Source organism: Sylvia atricapilla, chromosome 3 (genome assembly GCF_009819655.1).
Source record: "Sylvia atricapilla isolate bSylAtr1 chromosome 3, bSylAtr1.pri, whole genome shotgun sequence".
In the NCBI taxonomy this organism is placed as follows: Eukaryota; Metazoa; Chordata; class Aves; order Passeriformes; family Sylviidae; genus Sylvia; species Sylvia atricapilla.
Window position 1 is genome coordinate 3,750,890 of NC_089142.1, and position 23,329 is coordinate 3,774,218.

Consider the following 23,329-nt stretch of genomic DNA (forward strand, 5'->3'; position numbering starts at 1 on the left):
CTCACCTACTCTGAAGCAAATTAGAGCCTTGTTCCATCCAGGTCTTTGGATTTTCATAAGAATTGAAATGGCATTAAAAGAGATGTCAGGCTTTTTAAAGACCCCCAAGCATCCAGTTAGCACCAAAATGGGACATAAATTCAAACAGCAGCTCACTGCTGTGAGACCAATTGGTGTGAGACCAATCCACTGTGGTGAATCAAAGACAGGCATCAGGGACATCTAACCAGCCATCTCATCATCAGATCAGTCTCCAAACTAGCCTTGGATTCAAAGTGGAAATCCAGGCAAATCTTGGACTGAGCAGCACTGACATGCTTTCCCCATCTGTTGGAAAACTTTGGCTCCCACTGACTCCAGTGCTGGACGTAGCTGCTGGTCCATTCCCAATTCTCCATTTGGAGACATTATAGCTGAGCTGATGGACATGCCACAAATGTGATCACATGCATTTCATCCAACCTTTGGTACCTGACAGCTCTGCCAGACATGTAGCTGAGGACTAAATGTGGATGGCAGAAGCTGCAAGACACCCTCAGCTGTCTGTCCCGTCCATTTAACAGAGAATTCCTATTCCAAAGGAACAGATACTGGATTCTCTTAGGCTTGTCTGCAGTTTGCATTGTGCACATTAAGCAAAGCAAAGCTTGTGCCAAGTAAGCTCTGTGATAATAATTAGAGTCACTTAAGATTGGATTCCAGAGAGGATCTGCTCCAAGACAGGATCAGGTGTCCCTGTGTTGAAAATATCAGGCTCTCTCAGAGGTCAGGAGAGATGTTCAGGCTTGTAACAACCTCAGTTTTCCATTTCTAGTCTGTAGCCAGAGCCCATGAGAGCATTCAGTGATGTCAAGGCTTGAAAACATGGCTGAGGCTGAAGTCTATCGGTACTGAGCGCAGAAGGAGGTCCTAAATCCCAAACACCCAGTTTAGACACCCAGAAAGGAGCAGCCTTTCCCCTCAATTCCAAATACTCAATCTGGGCATCTGGAGAGAATGAGCTAGCCAAATGGGATAGGAGATTAAGTCACTGGTTCAATCCCCTGTAAGTACTAAGTGTTGAAGCTAAAACTGACTCCAGGCTTTTTGACATCCCGTTCTTTGCTGTATTAAATAGATCTTGGTGCCTTGCTGGGAAAAATCTCAACATTCTCATCCTGCTTTGGCCCAAAGTGATCAAACACCACTCAATGCCAATCAAGCCTTGTGAGGTATTAAGAGGAAGCTATGTAAAAGTATCAAGAGATGCTGTGTTTGCTTTTCTTTATCCCTGGGATAAATCCAGGAGCCTCTCCTTTGCTGATTTTGTATTATGCATTTGAAAGTGTTGCTGGAGCAGATCAAAACCTGAGGAAGCGAGAGGGGTATTGTTTTGTGCGAGGGTGTTTTGAAGCCTCGGGTTGCTTATACAGCAAAATAAAGCAGTGCTGGCTTCTTTCTTTTCTTGCAAAGATCCTTTAGGAATTAATCTGGCAATTCCAGCACCAGAGAAGGGCTCTTCCTTTGCTAATCACCTGGCTTTATTCGGCTCTGAAACTCACTCGGAAGCTCCCTGTGTGTGCATTAACCAAAGGTACAGGATTATGTTTGTTTAATAATACAGTGGTGTCTTGCTGAACAACTGTAATTTCCATGTACTTATTGATCTTAATTTATAATGCCATTAGCTTTCTAAACTGCCATTAACTAATGATGGGCTCTGTAGGCTTAACAGCTCTTTCAAATCAGTTGCTGACAAGTGGGCCCCAGAAGCATTTGTCAAAAGGGTAATGGATCCCTATCAGAGTGGCAATAAATTAGGTTATAGTCTTATCAAATTAAACAATGGATGAAGGAAAATTAGCTATCAATAAAAATCTATAAAGCTGCCCTGATTATTCCCAGTCAATTATATCAATTAGAGATCAAACAGTGAACCCCCTGCAGTACGTTAAATAGAACTAACCGGGGCCAAAGGCGGCCAAATTGTGTTACAAAATGCAACACCACGGGCAGCTGTAGGAGATAATCATTGCTGTCATTGACAAAGGAGCTGCTTTATTAGAAAGCTGGATGTTGCCTGCGGGCAGGCTTCTGGCGAGAGGACAAAGGCTCTGTGATGAGGAAGGGGGAAGAGGCTTGAACCTGGCTGGCAGCACAAGGAGTGTGTTTCTGGCTGATAGTTCCCCCAACTTTTGTCATTTAAAGCAGGCTGGGCTCCATCAGCTTCTCCTGAGCCCTCAGAGAAGTGACTTTGTCAGGAGACTCCTTTTCCTCTCTCCCTTTGTTTTTCAGAGCTGTGATGTTGATTGAATTTTCACTAACAGTGCAAAGTGCTTTAAAGATGTAAACTTGTGGTGCTGCTTTAGTCCAGATTGTAACTTTAGGCGTGGAATAAAGGGTGATGCTGAAGGGTGATAACCCAGCATCTACTGAAAAAATCCTATCATACCCTAGAAATTTCCTCAGAGGCCTGAGTCAGTCTTTCTCTGTCAGATAGACTTTGCACCTGCAAGGAGGAAAGAGTCTCCTGCCCCTTTCATATTTCCTGTTGTTTCACCAAGGTACTCCCCCAGGGCTGTCCCAGGTTGGAGTGAGCTTCTTGTGGCCGTGCTCTTTTCTACTGCAGCCCATGACACACTGGGATTTTTCCTCTTTTCAGCTGCAGATTGACCACAGGGTCCCAGGCTATTCGAAAATGCTCCAAGAGCTGGAGCCCCTCTGCTCTGGGGCCAGGCTGGGAGAGCTGGGGGTGTTCACCTGGAGAAGAGAAGGCTCCAGGGAGAGCTCAGAGCTCCTTCCAGTGCCTAAAGGGGCTGCATGAGAGCTGGAGAGGGACTTGGGACAAGGGATGGAGGGACAGGACAGGGAGGAATGGTTGGGATAGTTGGGATATTGGGAAGGAATGCTTCATGTTGGTCACTATTTCCCATAGGAGTAGCTGAGTAGAGACATTTTGATTCTTCCTGCTTAAAATGTTGGATCAGATAAAAGAGAAAACAGGCTTCTTTTAAAAAACTAAAAAAATACTGGCTTGCTCTTTTCCTTTCCCTTCTAAAGAGACCCATAGAAACAACCACATCAGCGCTGAATGCCAGCCTATCTTCACATAAAAAAAAAAAAACAAAAAACAAAAAAAAACAAAAAACAAAACAAAACAAAAAAAACCAAAAAACCAAACCAAAACAAAAAAAACCCAAAAAAAAAAACCAAAAAAAAAAAAAAAAAAAAAAAAAAAAAGAGACGTAAGAAATCACACAGGCTGAAAAATGAGACACTCAAGCTAGGAAATGTTGAAACTAAGGTCAGCAAAGTATCCCTAAATCAGCCCATTTGTGATAATACTTCAAAGGAAGATTTTGGATATTGCGGTAGTGATTTACAAAATCTTCCATGAGACTTATTTTTTCCTCCTTTAGGCAAAATGATGCTCCAGCAGCATAAAAATGGCATAGTACCACCGTGAACCCAAAGACAGATTTTTTTTTTTCCATTATTGCAGCTGCTGTTATTGCATAAAAGCTTTCCTTTTTTCCCCTTTCTTAAATATTATATTTAATCCAGTGGAAGCTGAGCTTTAGGGGTGCAGTCCTCAAAATCTGGATTAGACTCCCAAAAATACCCAAGGTCACCCTAAACCTCATTCTTTTTCCAGTGAAATCAGCAGTGCAGGGCTCTGCTTTATGTTCTGCAGCACGGACCTGCAGGTGTCTGCATGTGCACGTGCACAGTATTTTTGAAGAACTACAAAACAAAACACACCCTAAACTCACGCTTCTTCCAGCAGAGGAGTTTTGAGAGGAAAAAAAAAAAAATTCATTGATGTTATTCATATGCGCTAAAGAATACTGGAAGGCTTTCAAATACACCGTGATGAGACTAGACTTGACTAGAATACCTGTAATATTTCTTGCTGAGCAAAGCACTTAGTAAATGGAAGTGAAAATCATCAAATTTGGTCCTAAGGGATGCCAGGATATAACTGCTTGAGTTTTTTTATTTTTTTGATCCTGTTCAGACTTTTGAATGTGCTTTATTTTGTGCCTGAGAGTCACCTCTTTCAAGACACATGATCTCCATCCTTTTTGAAACCAGGCATATGTGTCAGTACTTGCAGGGCTGGGGTGTGACTGCACATTGGTTTGTAGTAAAGCCAGCAGAAAAGGAGGAATGGTTTCTGTTGGAATACTCCCCCTTTGAAATTTCCACTTCAGAAATCCTGGCTTTACAATCAGGATTTCTTTCTGTGGGCAAATGTTGGTACATAAATAAGTATAGGAGTCTCCTTTACCATTTCCCAACACTCATCAGAACAACAGAGATGAGGAAAACAAAATAAATGCAACTTTCATTCAAATTTTTAAGGGTGGAAACATTCTGAGATGGAGTAACACCAAGAAAAATCTGTGTGCTTCTTTCAATAACAGAGATTTTATGTGAAAAGAAATAAATTAACATCTTGGTAATTTAAAAAAATAATTTGATTTATTTGTCATCCCATTGGAAAGAAATTGTGCACTAAGTTTTTGCAAGAAGTGGGTTAAGAACTGACCCCTCTTTTTCCCCTTAAGAATGGGCTCCAAGCTTTTCTGAACATAATGACCATGAAGCATTGGAAAGGAGTGTCGAGGAAAGCTGTGGAATATCAATCTTACCCAAGATATAAGAAAAGATAAGAAAGAAATCTGAGACAGAGCAGGAGGATCTTACTTTGTGAAAGGGCAAACATCAAGCTGCAATTCTGGAATGTTTTCTAAATTTCTTTTGATGTCTCTGCTCTGTAGATGGCTAAATAAATGCTCAGGATTTGGGCCAGTGACTACGTCAACACTTATTAGAGAAGCTAAACCCTTACAAATCGATGGCCCCTGACAATATTCACCTGAGGGTGCTCAGAGAGCTGGCTGACATCCTTGGGAGGCCACTCTCCATGGGCTTTGAGAAGTTGTGGAGGTCACAGAATCACAGAATCACAGAGTGGTTTGGGTTAGAAGGCACCTTAAATCCATCCAGCGGGCAGCCTGTCACAGGTGGAGCCCTCCAGGGCACAGAATTGCTCCCTGCACTGTTTGATGTCTCCACAAATGATCTGGATGATGGGATTGAGGGTACCCAGAGGTTTCCTGATGATACCAAACTGGGTGGGAAAATGGACACTTTGGAAGGAAGAGCTGCTCTGCAGGAAGACCTGCATAGGCTGTGAGTGCAGGCTGGCAAGAACCTTATGAAGTTCAACAAGTATAAATTCTTGCACCTGAGAAAACATAATCCAGGAGTGCAGCATGGGCTGGGATTCATTCATCTGGGAGCAGCTTTGTGGAAAGAGACCTGGGAGTCCTGGTGGACAGCAAGCTCCAAGGGGTGACCAGTGTGTTGCTGAAGCACAGAAAGCCAAGAGCTTCTAGGCTGCATCAACAAGGACATCACCAGTAGAGATAAAAACGTCACTATCCCACTCTCCTCAGTGCTTTTAAGGCCAAACTTAAAATACTGTGTTCAGTTCTGATCCCCACCGTGGAGAACAATGTTCTTAGGCTGGAGAGGGTCCAGAGAAGTGACACAAAGGAAGAACTGGGATTTTTTCCATATGTGGACAGCTGAGAGAACTGGATTTGTTCAGCCTTGAGGAAAGATGGCCTAGGGAAGAACTTATCACCCTGTTCTGGTATTTAAAGGACACTACAAAGGAGGTAGAGGCTCTTTTTTGACAAAGATTCGCATGGAAAAGATGAGGAGTAAAGAAGGTTGGACCAAATGTTCCTTGAGGTGCCTTTCATTCTGGTACTCTGTGATTCTGTGACTAAATGGAAATAAATGTTAATTAGCAATTATTCTAACTTCAGTCCTGGGAGCCAGCTTCCTCTGTATATTCCTGAGTAATCCACTTGACTGCCCTGAGAAGATTTGGTCTCAAATTCTTCCCCTTTGCCTTACAGACGTACTCATCCTCACTTCCTGCTCTGACAGCATCAGCCAGAAGAGTATTGGGAAGCCAGAAAGCAGCAAATGCTGAAAAGCTTCCTGGAAAAAAAAAAAAAGAAATCTAAAACAGCCCAGGGACTGAGAAATTTGGAGTCACATAGACACTGCCATGCAGAATCCTGGGCCACTAATCTTCCCTTTTAGCAGAGCACCTCAGCAATTGAATTCCAGGGCTCCTTTCCCAGCAGTGAGACACAGCACCAGATGCGGGGAAAGTGGGGTGGATGCACGGAGGGGGGAAGGGAAAGAAAGTAATTTAGCATCTGGCGAAATGGATTGTGAGCATACAGAAGATGTTATACTATTAAGACTTCTCTCTGTCTCCCTTTCCCTCTCTCTCTCTCTCTTTTATTAAAGGCCTAGGCAATTTAAAAATGGAGACTGTATCCCAGTTAATAGCCTTGCTGTTAATCTTCTCACCAGTCAGCTCTCAGCTCTAAGTATCGAACGCACGGAAAACCCTCCTCCTGTCACCAGCTGTGGTTAGGGAGTGACTGTCCTCAGGGGCTCCAAGCCTTAAAAATAAATAAATAAAAGAAAATTCACCGCTGAGAAAAGGCAATAACAGGAGTCTGCTGTTGTCTAACCTGCCATATAAATGAAACAATCAAAGAAGACAACAAAGGAAACTCCACTAACATCCAGAGGCAAAAGCAGTTTGCTGTAATATATCCTGTCTTGGGGAACTATTTTTAACCAAGCCCCTTTTTTTTTTTCAACAGGCACACACAATCTCTTTCTAATTTTGATTAAGAGAGGAGGAAAAAAAAAAAAAAAAAACCAACCAAAACCAAAAAACCAAAACACAACATCTTGAAGAAGGTAGGGAAGAACGTGAAGAGGCAGGCAGCTACAAGAGAGAGCTGAATTAAAACAAATCCTTGTGCGGGTATAAGAGATAAAAATAAAAATTACTTTGAATGTTTAAATAAAAGCAGCCTCTGATCTGAGCACTGTTCATCTCTCTGAAAACTCAGCCACTGCTGGTATTTGAATGTTTTTTGCTGTGATCATATGTAGGTGCTAATGATCTGAAATCCTGCCGTGTTTGGAGCTGCATCAGCATTGCTCAAAAACAATTACTGACCTCATATATATATATATGTATATAAATATAAATTCATTTAAAGCATTTAATATACATAGATACATACCCACATGCATGTGAGCAAACACATGCACATGTAGTTAGTGGCAAGTGTAATGTATACAAAACACACACTTAGATCTTAATAATGAATTCTCATTAAAAAATCTTTCTGAGATTTAGGATGGGGATTAATTTTGAGATTTCTCTTTCCAGGCTCAGCTCCTGAGCTGTGATTTGATCAAGTGATTATGCATCTCTCAGGGCCAAAAAACCACCCAGATATTCCCATGCAGTGTCGAACTGTGAATTAGCAGCACTGGAGATAAGAGCCTGTGGAGGTGTTAGAGGCCAGGTGAGTGGATTGTGGCTGGCTGCTCCAATCCCACAGTTGGAGCATTCAGCTGGTGGGGGCTATCTTTTACTTCTGCCCCACAAATACTTTGTTTTCTTGGGACTGTCTAAGAGAACATGAATGAACATTATCACCTCTCTCTGTTTCTCTATAAATGTCATCCCATCTACCTTTGGAGAAGACTTCTGCTTTTGAGCTCATTGTCCAGACAACCTTTATAAACAAGTGGCTGCTTCTCACATCTTTCTTCTCCAGATGATCCTTTCTTCTACAGGTGACCCCTCTTTTTGCAGATGGCCCCTTTTTCTGCAGAAGACCATACCCCAGAAGTATTATTGCTCTCCATTGATGATATGTAGAGTTCTGTCTGCTACCTCAGCTGTAGGCAGATGAACTTCATCCACAACACACTGCTTTTTGGCCATCCTTTGGCCCAGTTTCAATAGGATAAGTGAATTTTTCTCTCTAGAGAGATTATTCTAGGGTGTGCAGATAGCAGCACGTTCACAGGAGATGTGATTGCAGTAATGTTAATCTGAAGCTGACCAGAGGGTTCTCCTTACCAAAAGCCCAAGCTTTGCTCATTAATGTCTCTAGATTGAGTACAAATGTTGGTGATTTCTAACACCCATTCCTGAGCTGGCCTTTAGAGAGGAGCACGACTTGACCTGCTGTTAACTCCTCTGGCACCAGCACATGTTCCTTCAGGATTATTGCCTTTTGGAGGCATGTGACCATCTCTACTGTGTGTATGGAGAATACAAACCCCTAAACTGGCCACTCAGGGTGATGAATTTGGAATCAAAACCTAAAGTTTTACCCATTCACATCCTTAGGTCTTGAGGTTGTAGGACACCATGTAATGGCCTTGAGCAGAGTCATTTCATAGAAAACCTTCTGTATAAATTCCTGTTAATTGGATAACAGCCCTGGGCAAAACATTAGATTGTGAGGAACTTTAAATGCAAGTTGGCAGCTTGGAAGCATCAGCCTCTTAAAACCTACCAGTCATCTCCTGAAAAGTTATTTCACAAAAATACAACTTGGAAAAAAAAGTTTCTGTTGTTGCTGGCAGTCTTGACTGAGAGCCAAAGCTCTACAATGGTTTTCTTACTGTTGGGAATAAAAATTGTTGTCCACAACTGTCAGTACTTTGTTTTGTAAGAGGTTTCTAGAAGAACCAAACTCTACATATTTACACAGAAATACCTTCATGTTGAAGGTACAAATCTTTTGTAAAAGGTCATGGCTAATTAATAAAGATTTGATAAAGATTAGCCCATTTTTGCCATGCCCAGTGGGTAAATACTGGGCACGCCACCCTCTCTAATATCCTCTATTTCTGCACTTATGACCATTTATAATTCAGAAGCCTTACATCCAAAGCACACTTATTCCTGCTATTAATCATTCATCAGCCTTTGATAAAATGTTAAAATACCTTCCCTTTACATAAAGACTGACCAGCAGATTGACAGATCAGGTCAGATAGAGTTGGTAACAGGAGCTCACACCTCACTAGTTGCAATGAGATGATTGAGGTGTAAAACTTGAATTTGACAAATGAGTTTGAGAATCAGGAGCGGATGGAACAGGTCCATACATTGCCTGGTTATTGCTACCTAAAGAAATTGATGCTTCCAAATTCTTATGGTCCAACAGCTGCAGGGATTCTATGATATAATTCTATGGTATTCCCATGATTCTGTTCTGAATTGTCTTTTATTTCCTGACTAGGCGAAAACTGCTTCTTTGTGTCCCTGCTCTACCCACTGATATTTCTCCTGTCAAGCACACATATCACAACAATCTTCTCCCAGGAAAGGAGCAACAGAACAGGAGAAAATGGCCTCAAGTTGTGCCAGGAGAGATTGAACATTAGGAATATTTCCTCCACTGGAAGAATCGCCAAGCATTGGAAGAGGCTGCCCAGGTCAGTGGTGGAGTCAATATTCCTGGAGAGATTTAAAAACTGTGTAGATGTGGCATATGGGGACATGGGTTAGTGATGGGCTTGGCAGTGTTTACCTCACTGACCATAAAGATCTTTTCCACCCTGAATGATTCTTTGATTCTAACAACCACCTTACCCAAGCTGACCATCAGAGGTGTCCAAGGCCAGGCTGGATGGAGCTTGGTCTGGCAGACGATGTCCCTGCCTATGGAAGAGGGCTGGAACGAGATGATCTTTAATGTCCCAGCCCAAACAATTCTACGACTTCAGAATGATGACTGAGGACCCACAAAGCCATCGAGCACTTTCCGAATCCTCCTCCCCTTTTCCCCCTGCCCCTCCCAGCCGTGCCAAGACTCAAGCCCCATTTCTGCCAGACACTCAGCTCCTCTCTGCTAATTCCGAGGCCGGCTGACAGAGCCCAGCTTGGATGCGGTGCCCGTCGGGAGGCGGGATGCGGTTTCCGCTCACAGATCACACATCGCTGAGCGACGCTCGGAGAGCCCCTGGCTCCCCCGGCCCCACGAGGTGACATTAGCGCTGGGTAATGATGTGTAAATGTGTCAGAACTGTGCCACCTAGTGAAAACCGCTGCCTCCTTCCCCGGGTGAAGTCACGCTGCTCGCTCCGCAGCAAGCCCCCGATATAATTAGCGTTAATTTGGTTTCTCGGTGGCTGCGGCGCTGCTCCCCGCTCAGCCGCTCTCTGCTTCTCCCGACGACCCTGCTCGGCGTAATCAGAGCTTCATTAGGGGGTTGTCTCCTCCGTTTCTGATCGCAAAAAGAAATTTATTATCTTTTAAAAAATGATATTTTATAAAATATATTTTTCTGCGCAACAGAACTAATCTAATTTGGAAAATTTGGCAAGGAGCAAATTATTAATGGCATGTGCTGGATTTTTTTTATACCTGACAACTACTGCTGACTGGCAATTTCTGGACACTTTTCCCCCCCACTCATTATACAGTATAAATTCCTTACTATAAGAATATGTTTTATTTTGACAAAGTTTTAATTTCCAAAAATTGTTGATTGTCTGTTTCTTGTTGTCAGCTCTTCCTGTTTCAAAAGCCTTTAAAAAGCAAAGTTCCATGTCTCATTTAGAAATATCCATTAAAACCATGGTGTGTATCCTGAAAAAAAAAAAAAAAAAAAAAAAAAAAAAAAAAAAAAAAAAAAAAAAAAAAAAAAAAAGTGAAATTGAAATAAACTACTTCTGGTTGATTAAAATCAGTTTTGAGGAGTCATTTTTTCTTACTTTATTGTTATTATTGTTCTTGTGTTTCTTGAGATTTTGTCCTTTTTTATGAATACAATACAATAAAAGTTAAAACCCCATATTTTTTGGTTAAAAAACTATTCCAAATTAACTTACCTGGTAACAGTCAGTAGCAGCAATATTGATGTATTCTCTATAACACTTGTCATTTTTGACAAAGTGCAATAGTGAGCAGAAAAAGAAAAAATCCAATTAGTTATTCATAAAGAAGACTTAAAAGAAAGAGATTTCACTTTAGTAAAAAGTTTTTGAAAGGTTTTTGTTTGCTTTGCATGAAACTTTATCACACAGAATGAGTTGTTGCATTGAGACACTGGAGGCTTAAATGATTTGTAAAAGCAAAAACCAAACAAAGCAAACCAAATTCAAAAAGGTTAATTGCAGAATCACAAAATAATGGATACTCTGCATTGAATAGGACCTTAAGTAAGGTCAAAATGACTGTCCTAAATTACTGTTTTCCTTCAGCTGGTAATATTCAGTGTGAATGGTGATTACCTGAGACATTTCCAAATCTTGGTGGTTTCATGCTTTAATGCTTTAGGAACATCACAATGTCCAGAATTCAGAGGATTTCAATGGAAGTATCAGGAATCATGCCCCATAAAATGCACTACTTTGCTGAATGCATTAACCTGACTGAAAATACATATTATTATTCAGTTAGAATGTTTCTATTTGGGCGAGATATGTGCATTTAAATGCAGGCTTCTCCACAGGAGCTGATCACCCTTGACTCTTTTTATAGTCATTGCAAAGCAATTGGCACTAGAAGTGATTCATCTCGGCTTAGAGTAGGTGCCTGAAATAGGTCAGATGAATCACACTCTGGTAGAATCTCTTTCCTTACTGACTGGAAAGGAAACCTAGGATTGACCCCTTTACATTGCTCTCATTTTGAAATTTGGGAAAATTTCCTACGTAAAATTTGCTGGGGTTGAAATTTCTGAAATTGCCAAAACACCACGTTCTGCATCCTCAAAGTCTGAATCTCCAAGTGTCATCCTGATACATTCTCAATGAAAATATGGTTTATTTTTAAAAATATAAATTAAAAGATGTATATTGAATTGAAAGGTAGCATTGAATTTAGGTATATCGATACATGTAGTTGGTTAGTTTAATATTAAGTTCTTCCACTTGTTTTTTCAGTATCAATTGAACTGTTTCCTAAATGAGGTCAAAATCTTTATCACCATTTTAGAGGCATGGAAACTGTGGGATGGAGGGTTCCCAGAATCACAGAGAAGAAAGTGGAAGATTTGTCTGGAAATCCACCTGAAGCAACTATCACAACGACTAGACCATGTTCAGCCAGGGTTTTGTCCAACAAGTCTTAAAATCTTCTGGGGATGGAACTTCTGTGAGGTCTACAGGCCCCAATTCCAGTGCTGCAAAACCTCACAATGAAAACTTTTTCCTGACATCCATTCTGAACCTTCCAAACTACAATCCATGGTCTTGACTGTTGTATCTATAGACAAGGGAGAAATGTTTTAGTCTGTTTAGTTCATCAAGTTACTTGTCAAGTCAGTAAGGGTTGGTTTTAGATTGCTCTGAGACTCCTTTTTTACCATTCTAAAAAAGAGCTGCCACTGCAAAGTCTCCTGGTTGGTAAATTTCTCTAAACCCTTTTTAATTTAATTTCTCTGTGTACAACTGGAACAGGAGCTCCAGACTGGACATAATGACATAATGTCCCAGAAGTTACTTCAGCAGATGAATAAAATGGAATGGAATGGAATGGAATGGAATGGAATGGAATGGAATGGAATGGAATGGAATGGAAGAGAAGAGAAGAGAAGAGAAGAGAAGAGAAGAGAAGAGAAGAGAAGAGAAGAGAAGAGAAGAGAAGAGAAGAGAAGAGAAGAGAAGAGAAGAGAAGAGAAGAGTTGGAAGGAACTTGCAATAACAATCTAATCCATCCATCCTGACCGCATCAGGGCTGACCAAAAATTAAAGCATGTTCTAAATGCCCTTGTCCAAATGTTGTCAGCTTTGGGGCATCAACCACCTCTTCAGGAAGCCTTGTTCCAGGGCTTGACCTCTCTCTTGGAAAAGATGTGTTTTCCGGTGTCCAGTCTAAACCTCCTGTGGTGCAGCAATGAATCATTCCCAGGCCTCCTACCACTGGATACCCGGGAGAAGAGCTCATATTCACCTACAGACTGCCCTGACTGGCTCCTCCTTAGTGTCTTTCTTGAGGACTGGAAAAAAAATCACTCTTTTCCAGTCAGCCAACACCTCCCCTTAGTAGCCATAATTGTTCATAAATGATAGACAGAGGCCTCGCCCAGCCACATCAGCTGACACTTTAATATCCTCCAGTGTATGCTACTTGATCACTGGATTTAATTGAGTTCCCCTGAGTCGTGCCTTGTCTGTTCCTTCCTCACTCCTGGTTGCCCCTCTCCCTGCAGAAGTGTGCCAACACACCCAGAGATCTGGAGCAGTCTGGACTTCTGAAAACTGATACTAAGAAATCCTTTTGCACTTCAGCCTTTTCCACTCTGCTGATAATAAATTGGATTTTCTCCTGCATCCAGCAGTGGACTTGCATTTTCCCTGAACTTTCTTCTGCCACTGGCACACCTGTGGATTTCCTCCTCTCTGCTGTTATTCTTCTCTCTCTTAGTGCCAGCTGGGCTTTGGTCTTTTCCTTTCATCCCTAAGAGCACAAACAAAGCTTTGATGCTCCTCCTTTGTTTCTCTTCCTTATTTTTGCTTTGTGTATGCTCCCTTCTAGCATTTTACCTCATCAAGAAGTTCCTTGATTAGCCAAGCAACCCTGGTGAATTTCTTGCTCTTCCAGCACATACAGAACATTTATTCCAGAGCCCTTTGGTGAGTTTTCTTTAAAAGCATGGCTGCTCCACACAGCAGCTCCCTCTTCTCTGGCTGCTTGCAGGTGAGTCTGTACAGCACTTTTTACTGACATACTTTATTCTCTAGAAATCCACTGTTCTGACTCTGGGACCACCTTCCCCAGCCTTCTTCTAGATCCTGCAGCCTTACTGAATCACTGCTGTCCCAACTTTCATCTTTGGCCATGTTCACCACCAGTTCTTCCCAGCTGATGACCAGCAGGGCTAGCAGAGAACTGGCCCTGTTTACCCTCTCTAGTACTTAAATCACTGAATATCTTACCCATGGCCACTCAGAATTAAGAATGGAACCTATTTTTATTTTGCTTTCTGTTTTGTCTTAAATAAAAGTGTTCTACAAATATGTGCTAGCAATGAGGAGTTAGGAAGTCTCTGAAGACATCTTCCCATCTTTGTGCCTTATTTGCTGGAGAAGATGGTTAAAAAGCATCTTATCTTACTTGGGAAAAATAACTGTACATTTGCCAAGGTCAGCAAGATGCAAAGCAATTCGCTGAGGGCTATATTCTCCTCTCTGATCCATTCTGCCAATTTCCACTTCATATTCAGCAATCTGTCCACACATGGGCCTGCTAAGGATGTCAGCAAGAATTCCACAACCACAAGAGAAGAGCTGGGCCTTTCAAAAGTTAGTTGCTCAAGTTTAAACCACCTCAGGGCAACTTTGACTCATGCATTTAGTTCCTTTGACTGATGCATTTGGTTCCTTTTGATAAAACTCTATGTATTCACAAGCTGCTGTTTTGTCTTTCAGGACAGAAGAAGGGTAAATAAAAGGAACATAGAACTGGAATGGGTTGTCGGGATCAGAATCTTGCTCCCTCTGTAACACATGCAAGCAGACCATAAGGTTCTTTGATATCTTTATCAGGTCCCTGATCTTCATCCAGATTTTAGCTGTGTCCTAGTGGTCTTACTGAAATGTTGTTCCAAAGTTTAATTTCTTTCATGGCTGGGAACTTAATTTTCAGCCTAAATTGTTTGCTTGTTTGTAAGCAGTTGTTCCTTTGCCAGCTTTGTCTATTTGTTTAAATAGCTTTTTTTCCCATTTTGCCTTCTCATTCTCTTCTGTCTTCTGTGATGTTAGTCCTTCAAAGCCTTTTCTGCTAAACTAATGCAGTCCTGCTCTTGTTGCCTCTTTCCATGTGTCAGCTTCCTTCTCCTTATTAGCTACAGTGGCCTTTTTTCCCACGTCTTCCAATCTGAAATCTTTTGAGTGTGTATGACTGACCTGTGTGAGACACACTTCTGAGTGTAGGCAAATAACAAAGCCTTGTCCTTCTTAAAACATGTTATATGTCTTGCTGGACAACCCAACCTTCCTAAACTCCAAAATTTCTTCCTGTTGGTTCTATTGTTGCTCCTTTGCTTTCCTTTTGTATTGCTCAGTCTCTCCTGCTTTGCCTTCTCTGGAACACCCAGAGAATGCCTATTTTTTTTTTTCCTTTACTGACATATATTTTAAAAAGGGAAAGCACACATATATTTATTTGTAAAGAAAAACACATAATAGTATTAATAATGTAATCACATATTTTACAGAGAAATGAGAAGAGAAGGGAAGAGAAGAGAAGAGAAGAGAAGAGAAGAGAAGAGAAGAGAAGAGAAGAGAAGAGAAGAGAAGAGAAGAGAAGAGAAGAGAAGAGAAGAGAAGAGAAGAGAAGAGAAGAGAAGAGAAGAGAAGAGAAGAGAAGAGAAGAGAAGAGGACCTACAATGATCATCTAGTCCAGCTGAAGAAGGACTTGATTTTAGGTCCTGCAGTCTTTGCTCCCCTTGAGATTCATCTTTGTTCATTGTCATCCTTAGCACCATGTCTGAATTAGACAAGAAACTTTTTGGATGTTGCTTTGCTTGAAGTTACAGCTCTGATTCTGCAAAGAATGATAATAAAGTCTACCTTCTCTGTACCTGTTATCCAGCTGTGGCCTAAACTGGGTCTTTCAGAGAAAGAGAGAGAAGAAATTGTGGTAAGCGAGCATTAGCAATGCCATCTTTCCCAAAGGAAATGTCCTTGCTTCTATCTCTACAGCTCCTTCTTCATTCTTCCTTGTCTTTCATGAACTATTTATCTTCCATAGATCTCACTGTTTTCTCCACACCTGTGTCAGATCTTCCCCATGTCTCACCTCCTTGTCCCTGCCTCCATACCCTGTCATCACAGAGTTATTTGCCTGGAAAACCCCCAAAGGTCATCCAGTCCAACTGTTCTCCCAAACCCACCATCAAACCCTGTCCCTAAGTGCCATGTCCACATGGCTTTTAAATCTCTTCAGGGACAGTGACTCCACCACTGCCCTTGGCAGCCTTTTCCAATGCCTGACCATAATTTTGGTGAAAAAGTCGTTCCTAATATCCATATTGAACCTCCTCTAGTGCAACTTGAGGCAATTTCCTCTTGTCCTGTTGCTTGGTAGAGTCTTCCCAGCAAACAAAGAGGCAGGAGCACTGTCTGAAATCTTTTTGTGTCTCTTCTCATGTGGTTTTTTTTCACCACTCCAGGAGACAAAGCTGTGGGTCACACAGAGAGTGAAGAAGAACAGGAGGTGCTATTTACATGTCAGAATAACTGATAGGAACATTCCTGTGACTACTTCAAAGGAACCTCTCATTCATTATCTTCGTTATTAAATGCTTCAATGCTGCTTAGAAGGAGGGCAGGTTAATTGGAGAAATTATGCTTAAACTTCATAAACAGTGGAAGCATGAAACTCATCATTTTAATAAGTGTTATCGTCTCCTGGATCTAATAGATCTTAACTGATGCATGGTATCGTTAAGTTTAATTTAAAAAACTGTCTCTAGAGATGTTTTTGAAATCAATGGGAGACATGTTCTCAAACAATGTTAGAAATATTTGATTTACCTACATCCTTGCTGCTGAACCAGTTTACTGAACAAAGCAGCAGAGAGAAATCTGCCACTTTACCTTCTCATATTTCATGCTAAAACAAATGGGAAGCTTTTTTAACCCAATATACTAAAATATCGAGTCATCAATCAGTGCAATTCAGTCACCTCTGAAGCAGCTGTGTAATAATGCACCTCAATGCTTGACACAGGGATGTGCTTACCAGATCCAAATAAATTACTGCATGAAATTAACCCTTCTCTCTTTCTAAAAATAAATTAAAGATTTGGCTTATCTGTCCTGCTGCTGCTTCATAAGGACTTAAAGAACAGCAAAGCATGACTCTAGGTTGTTCCCTCTAAACATTCATTTATCTTCTTAGGAAATAAGGCACACATGGCTGTGGCACCTGTTTTGGCTGCTTAGATGCTGAGCAATGAGCACCAGAGAGAGGAAGTCACCTGAACGGGGTGAAAGGTGTTTTGAGAAGAGTGACAAGCTGAAAAATCTCAGGGGTCAGACGGGCAAGGCCAGGCATCTTAACAAACAGGGTTAAGGTGTGCTTTGAAAGGATTTTTTGTGGGGACTTTTGTACTTGAAGCCACCTAGTAAATCCTTCCACAGATACAGCAGAAGTCAGGGTGATTCCACCTTTGGAGGTGGTAAGACAGTGTGGGGAAAACAGCTTGGAGGTATGACCATAAGTTAAATAAATCTGTTTTTCAGTAATTCCCTTCTTAAGTAAACTGCAAATATGCTTAATCACCAAATCAATGTCTCTGATCAGGTTTTGGACCCACATTTGGGGAGAAAAAAAGCATTTACCTGTCTAAACATCAATCACAACATAAGGAGAAAAATTTCAGTTTTTCTCTAATTCAATTTTCAGAAAGTTTTTCTGAAGGAAGAATAGGATTTTCTTTGGGTAATTTATAGAGAAAGGAAGAACAACAACAAAAGACCCAAATGCGAAATCAAAGCTCATCTTTCTTGAAAGAAGGCCTTCAGGAGGGAGGAGGGCAAGTAAAGTGCAATATCTGGAAGTCCAAGCATCCTGAGGAGTCAGGCCTCAAAACCATGAGATCGTTTTAAATCCTTAAATGAGCAGCAGATTTCACAATCCTTAATAGCAAAGTAGGCTCCAGGTCCATTTTATTTCCCTTCTGATTTCTGAGCCTTTATTGTAGCCCATATAAAAATGATGCTGTAAATATTTTATTTGCAAGTGGAAAAGCCAAACAATTGATTCTTGTATAAAATATGTCTGAGCTCTCATGATGCTTTGGACAGGAAGCTTTTGGAAGACACCAAACCCAAAACCTGTTTAGACCAATGTCTTACTGTCATTTGAGTTTACTCCTAGATCCTCAGTAGTACCACATGCATATCAGGTGATACTTAAATAAAATTAAAAAAAAAAAAAAAAGAAGAAAAGAAAAATCATTATAGACAAATTTCACAAAATCTTTGTTAAGGAAATATCATAGAAAAGCTTTTGAATGCTCACAGGTATAAAGTTTTGGGTGATCTTGTCCAAAAGTTCAAAGGACCCATCCACGGTTTCCCTTGTACCTGAAGAAATATGGTTTTACACTGACCTGAAAGTCAAAATTGACTTCTTTAAATTCAGAAACAAGGCAGGAAGGTGTCTTGAAGTAGTTGTCACTTTTGAAAGCTCAGCCTTGACAATGGACACGCTCTACTCTTTGTTATGGACAAAATAAAAATGGCTTTAACAAAAACAAAAACAAAACCAAACAAAAAAAAAAAATTCCTTCCATGAGTTTCTGCATTCAATACACATAGTGAAGAGAAAGAAAATTTCTGATCAGATTTTGAGATACATGTTTAATAGCGTCTCTACTCCACAATGTTTATCCTACTGATGTAACTATTATGGGATAATAGTGGTGGTTCACTTCCAAGCAGATAAAGTGACTCCACCATTGCAAAAGGAAGGAGTGGCCTAATCTGTCCAGTTTGGGCATCTGTGCTGAAATCTGTTTGGGATGACTTTTGCTGCTCACTGTGACCTTGCTGCGTGTGGCCGTATCAGCCATCTGAATTCATCCTGAACCAACCTTCCACCACATGCCATGCCCTGGAAACATGATGCACCATCACGCTCTGCAAAATAATGGGAAAAAGCTGAGCTGGTTCAGCAGTGGAGACTGACATTTAAAGCTCAGCAGAAAGGGAAATAAATGAGGGGACATAATCCGAACAATTACCAGCTTTTAGCTTTGGTCTATTTTGATTTCTTTAGCAAAAGCTTAACTTCCCACTGTAGGACACCGAGTGAATAGTTGGGCTGAGATCTGCAGAGCTCAGGGTAAGGAGGGAAGGGAGAAGCTCTCCAGAGTTCCTTCCTCACCTGATTAAGGTGCTCTAGAGGACCAGAGGAAGCAATTTTCATACAGGTTTATTTCCATTCCAGCAATGCCATTATGCCACAAGGGGGTAGGGGTGTTCTGTTTAAAATCTTGCAACATTTTCCTACAGACCCAGCGTTTCAATGGGAACACTGTTTGGGTATTATAAAAACCAACACAGATTGAATGTGCACAGACATTTTCTATACCATCTGCATTTCAACTATTGCTTTCCTTATAATTAACATCTGTTCATAGATATCAATCTGAGCAGCAAGGACGAAGTTATTTAAGAACTGTCTCCCTTTCGGCCTGGCGTGTTCCTGGGGATGGTTCTGGAGGTGGAGAGTGGGTTACCCCCAGGAAAGGGGATTTGGTTACAAGGAGCACCTTTCATTAATCTAAACAGATTGCCAAGGGCTTGGCAGCACCAAAATGGACACAACTGGATCTCATCAGGCAAAGTGCCCCTCAAGCACACAAAAATTCAATAGCAGTGGTGGGGCTGGTGGGGTGTGTGCACTCACTTACTCATTGGGGAAAAAAAACAGCCGAGAAAATACAGTTAAAAGGCCACAGGTGATCCCTGAAGATGGATATTCCAGAGGACAACACAATTATGTGTTCTTCTTGACTCATTAAGAGGAAAATTTAAATTAATGTTTTAACTTCTTTATTTTGTTTCACTCAATATGACCCTGAAAAATGTCTTGAGAATATTGTGGTGGAAGAGGATGTGGCACCTGAATATAGAGAGAATCTCTCTCCTTAGTTTCTTACAATGTCCAGGAGATAAAACTACAGCACACAAATTCAGGGCAGGAGGGAAATATGCAGCTGAGAGACTGGGTAGATATTTAAAAATTCCCAGAATTGCTGCTTGTTGACATGCGTTATTCCAGGGTTAATGGGATCCACCTGCAGCCAGCTTTCTGCTTCCCCATTTCTCCTGGCAAACAAACACTTGAAAACCTTCAGTTCTCTTGCACTGAGACACCACACAATACTCCCCCAGCCCTTTTCAGCAACAGTTTCCAAAGAATTTTGTTAGCCCTAATGAGACACACACATCATAAGAATGGGATAAATTTGTCTTTTCATATATCTTTTTCTAGAAATACAAATTTATTACCCTCCAGACTGTCTTACTTTACAGCACTTTCTAAAACTACTTCTTTCAACCATGAAGAAAAAGCAAGCTTAATTTCTGATATATTTAAGGGGATGGGTCGTATTTTGTACACTTCAAAATGTTCTTTATTTCTCTTTTATTTAAGAAAAAGGGAAATAAAAATGGACCATTAATACTAATATGTAGAGTGTTCCTTCCTTTTAGTTTTACATGACTGTGGATCACTGTAGTTGTCATCCTTCAGAGGGAGTGACATGTATTTTTCTTTTCCACAAGTGCTCCTTAAACATTCATAACCTCACCTGCCTCTTCCAGGAGATAGATTTATCTCCTCCTATTGCCATGAGCATAGTCTGGGATGAAGGAAGCATGAGAGTGACTTCAGCAGGAATAGGAAGTGAGAAATACTCAGGCCAGTCTAGTTTCATGTTAGAATGTAACCAGGTCACCTAATCCATGTCACCTAATCCGTGTCACCTGCAGATCTCACCACCTGCTTCCCCAAAAACTCCTTAAGTGAGTCTCAACATGGGGAAAATGGGACCCTACTGCTGACCAAAACTTTTCATCTTTCTCTTCTTGGGAGAGTTCAGGCCCTGGACCATTCACTGGGGAAATTCTTTGTTCCCAAGGGTGTGATTCTGCATCACACCAAAACAAAGCAAAATGACTTTTAGGAACTATAGATAAAATATTCCTTTTTAGAAATTACTTTAGGACCTGCCCTTTTAAAAAATCTTTCTCAGGTCGCAAAAATTCAGTGAGGAAATGCACAGGAGAAGAAACACTTTCATTTAGAGGTGAAAGATCTTTGTACATCTGTTTTGTAGAAAATAACTTGCTTTTTAAATAAGTCAATTTTTTTCAGAAATTTTTGGTATTAACCATCTGGTTTTCCACCCCAGATTTGAGACCAAATCAGAGATACATCAGTTTTAGTAGAATTTTCTTTTTCAGCATGAAAAATTGGATCATTTTGTCAACGTTTCTCTGCTCAGATTCAAAGATCGAGCTAAGGCATAAAGACTGGAGGTAAATAAGAGGAAGAAAGACGAAAAACAGGTTAATCCAAAACATTAAACAGAAATTAGTGAGGAGAAATTCGAATGGATTTTTTTTTAAAGTGTCAAAGTAGCTCTTCAGCAAAAGTAAAAAAAAGTTTTCTTTTTACAAATGACAATGGCATTTGCTGGAGGGAAAATGCGAGGGGGAAAAAATGAAACAGAGCACTGTCCATTCACCCCCATCCAAATTGTTCAAATTGTCTGGTATCCAGCCCCTCTGCTCAGCACAGGCAGTTTTGTCCTGCTGAAAAAAAAAAAAAAAAAAAAAAAAAAAACAAACAAAAAAAAAAAAAAAAAGACCAACAACTTCCAGCTATGCTCCAGGAGGAATTTCATATGGAGCTAACTAAGGGAAATCGGCGTCTCAAAGCTGCTTTGGTGCTGCGGGCCAGGAGCAGGGTAATAAGTGACAGACCCAGCAGGGCGAGGACGGAGCGCGGAGGGGAGGCAGGTGCTGCAGTCACTCTCCTCTCTGCCAGGAAACGCGGGAAGAATGCATGACCAATTCGGTTTCAGAGCAGAATACTCTCTTTAATGGACAGAAAACACTAACCTTTTATTTTTTCTCTTTTCCTCTCTCTCTTTTTTTTTTTTTTAACCCTTTGGAAGGACAAAGGACAAAGCTCACATCTCTGCACAACCTATTTTTATACCCTTCTGAGAGTTTCCTAAAATCCTGGGCAAATGCACTGTTGTATGAAGACAAAATAAACATCCTGAGAGGGTCGGATTATCTGAGTGAGACAAAATCAGCCTAAAACATCCAAAATACTCCACTTTGGTTTTTTTCCTGACTTGCCTCAAAGCCAGCAGGAATTTTTTGGCTCTGAAAGGCATTGCTGGTATTTAATATTTTGGCTACAGGGGATCTCAAAGGAGGAGAATCTTCTGCAAAGAAGGGAAATTCTGAAGTGGTCCAACACCAAGAAAAAAGCTGAAATGAGCAGAGTTTTGTACAACACTTAATTTAAGAACTGCTGACAGCAAGGACCAAGGTGCTTGGTGTGGGATCAAACCTTGAAGTGGCTGAGAGCAACTAAATAATTTGGTTGTCATCAATCCCAGCCGCCACCAGTGATGTTGATTCCTCTCTTTTCAGTGTCCCTGCCTGGGAATACATGTACCTTTTCCAAAATATAAGCAGATCAAAGCTCACTTGTAGGTAACATGAAGGACATGTAACCAGAGTGAAACAGCCCAGCACCTCTACACACCAATAACACAGACAAACCCATCGAAAAATTTGAGAATTTATTTCCTAGCTCGCCTGTTTGTTCCTAAATACAGATTTAAGGGTTCTGAATATGCCACATGGCATAATACCATGACACAAAGGAGTGTTTTTCCCCCTGTGGTAAACCTGGACTTAATGTGAATGAAACGTGTGTTCTGCTTAAGAGTCTCCCCTCTACACCCCACAAATGTGAACTGAAACTTATCCTTTCACCTACAGTGTACTCGGAGTTTCTCAGTAGGTGAAATAAAGGATCAAAACAAATAAAAATCGCAGAAAGAAAAAGATTAATTTTACGACCCCACAGTTTGAATTATAGCCTATGACAAACCCAGGATATTTTAAACACAGGACAGAAGAATGACTTCACTGGGATTTATTCCTTGAAATCCCTTGATTCATACAAACTCCTACTTTTTGAGGTTTGGAACCTACAGTGAGAGGAAAGAAAATATTTTCCTGTTTGTGTGTGCACATGCACGTTTCTAATATAAATTATACAGTTTTGGTTTATGTGTGGGTAGGTGTATGCATATGCATAGGCATATGTATAGTGCAATTCACAGTTTTTAGGATTTTAAAAAATCAGTGGCTCATAGCTGTGCTTTAAAATAAACTGGTTTGATTTCCCATATTAAGTTAAAAAAATAAAATAAAACGAGGGACTAATGAAATTAATGGTTGTTCAAATCAGAGGCAATTAAAAAGCACAAATTTCTTTTCCTAGGGTATGAGTTGTATTCAATGTTTGCAGCACAAGCCTGTAGGATAAATAATGTAATGAGTTTGGTGATTTGATACTAAAAGCAGAACAAAATCCTACAGATGTAGCCTCATTTTTCTCCACACTCCAACTGCTCACTTTTTTTTTTTTTTCAATTGCATATTTTGTACAGTTAAGAGGAAAAAAAAATCAGATTCTTTGTCTAGGAAAACCGATTTCCACCATAAGAGGTACTTGCATATAATTGCAAGAATTTTGAAAAGTGAAACAAAGAAAGAAGACCAGTGACCGTGGGGGTTTTTTTGGGTTTATTTTTTGTCATTTGAGATTAAATTGACAGCTCATATCTTTCAACTTTTATGGGTTTTATCCCTTCAGTAAAAATCCCTGCAACTTTTGCACATTTTGTGCACCAGAGCCTGATATGCAAA

General features: G+C 40.6%; 1 long non-coding RNA gene across 1 annotated transcript in view; it reads left to right on the forward strand.

Annotated features, from left to right (window-relative positions):
• Nucleotides 1-2,711: 2,711 nt before the first annotated feature.
• The window catches only part of LOC136358710 (uncharacterized), a 700,888-nt gene continuing 680,270 nt past the window's right edge, over nucleotides 2,712-23,329 (forward strand). The window contains exon 1 of the long non-coding RNA XR_010743156.1: nucleotides 2,712-3,224. This is a non-coding gene — a long non-coding RNA (uncharacterized lncRNA). The remainder of the gene's footprint in view (nucleotides 3,225-23,329) is intronic.